This window comes from Onychostruthus taczanowskii, unplaced genomic scaffold (genome assembly GCF_017590055.1).
Source record: "Onychostruthus taczanowskii isolate IOZ18803 unplaced genomic scaffold, ASM1759005v1 scaffold753, whole genome shotgun sequence".
In the NCBI taxonomy this organism is placed as follows: Eukaryota; Metazoa; Chordata; class Aves; order Passeriformes; family Passeridae; genus Onychostruthus; species Onychostruthus taczanowskii.
Window position 1 is genome coordinate 7099 of NW_024505373.1, and position 1748 is coordinate 8846.

The window sequence follows — 1748 nt, forward strand, 5'->3', positions numbered from 1 at the left end:
GGTCAATGGTTGGGTCAATGGTTGGTCAGTGGTTGCGTGTTGGTTGGTCAATTGTTGGTCAATGGTTGGGTCATTGGTCAATGGTTGGGTCAATGGTTGGTCAGTGTTTGGTCAATGGTTGGTCAATGGTTGGGTCAATGGTTAGTCAGTGGTTGGGTCAATGGTTGGTCAATGGTTGGGTCAGTGGTTGGGTGTTCATTGGTGAATGGCTGGGTCATTGGATGGGTGTTGGATGGGTCAGTGGTTGGGTCAGTGGTTGGGTCAATAGTTGGGTGTTGTTTGGTCAATGGTTGAGTCATTGGTTGGTCAACAGTTGGGTGTTGGTTGATCAATGATTGGTCAATGGTTGGGTGTCAGTTGGTCAATGGTTGGTCAATGGTAGGCTGTAGGTTGGGTCAATAGTTGGGTCATTGGTTGGGTCAATAGTTGGGTCATTGGTTGGGTCATTGGATGGGTCATTGGATGGGTTAATGGTTGGGTGTTGGTTGGCTGTTGTTTGGTCAATGGTTAGATGTTGGTTGCGTGTTGGTCATTGGTTGAGTGTTGGTTGGGTCATTGGTTGGGTCAATGGTTGAGACATTGGTTGATCATTGGTTGGTCATTGATTGGGTGAGTGCTTGGTCATTTTTTGGGACATTGGTTTGATGTCGGTTGGGTGACCAGTTGGGTCATCATTTGGGTCATTGCTCGGTCCCTGGTGACCCCGCTGTCCCAACTGTCCCCAGCAATGGTGAGGAAAAGGCGTCAGGCAGCTCGGGGCGCTGATGGTGTTGGTTGGGTCATTGATTGGGTCATTGGTTGGGTCAATGGTGGATCATCTACTGGTTCAGTGCTCGGTCCGTTGTGACCCCGCTGTCCCCGCTGTCCCCAGCAACGGCGAGGAGAAGGCATCGGGCAGCTCGGGGCGCTGATGGTGTTGGTTGGGTCATTGATTGGGTCATTGGTTGGGTCAATGATTGATCATTGGTTGGGTCAATCGCTGAGTCATTGGTTGATCATTGGTTGGGTCACCGATTGGGTCATTGATTGGGTCAATGGTTGATGATCGATTGGGTCATTGCTCGGTCCCTCTGTCACAGCAATGGCGAGGAGAAGGCGTCGGGCAGCTCGGGGAGATGATGGTGTTGGTTGGGTCATTGATCAGGTCAATGGCTGGGTCATTGGTTGATCATTGGTTGATCATTGGTTGGGTCAATGGCTGAGTCATTGGTTGATCATTGGTTGGGTCACCGATTGGGTCATTGATTGGGTCAATGGTTGATGATCGATTGGGTCATTGCTCGGTCCCTGGTGACCCCGCTGTCCCCGCTGTCCCCAGCGATGGTGAGGAAAAGGCATTGGGCAGCTCGGGGCGCTGATGGTGTTGGTTGGGTCATTGATTGGGTCATTGGTTGGATCAATGGTTGATCATCGACTGGGTCATTGCTCGGTCCCTGGTGACCCCGCTGTCCCCACTGTCACAGCAATGGCGAGGAGAAGGCGTCGGGCAGCTCGGGGAGATGATGGTGTTGGTTGGGTCATTGATCAGGTCAATGGCTGGGTCATTGGTTGATCATTGGTTGATCATTGGTTGGGTCAATGGCTGGGTCATTTGTTGATCATTGGTTGGGTCAATGATTGGGTCAATGGCTGGGTCATTGGTTGATCATTGGTTGGGTCAATGATTGGGTCATTGGTTGATCATTGGTTGATCATTAGTTGGGTCAATGGCTGGGTCAATGGCTGGGTCATTGGTTGATCATTGGTTG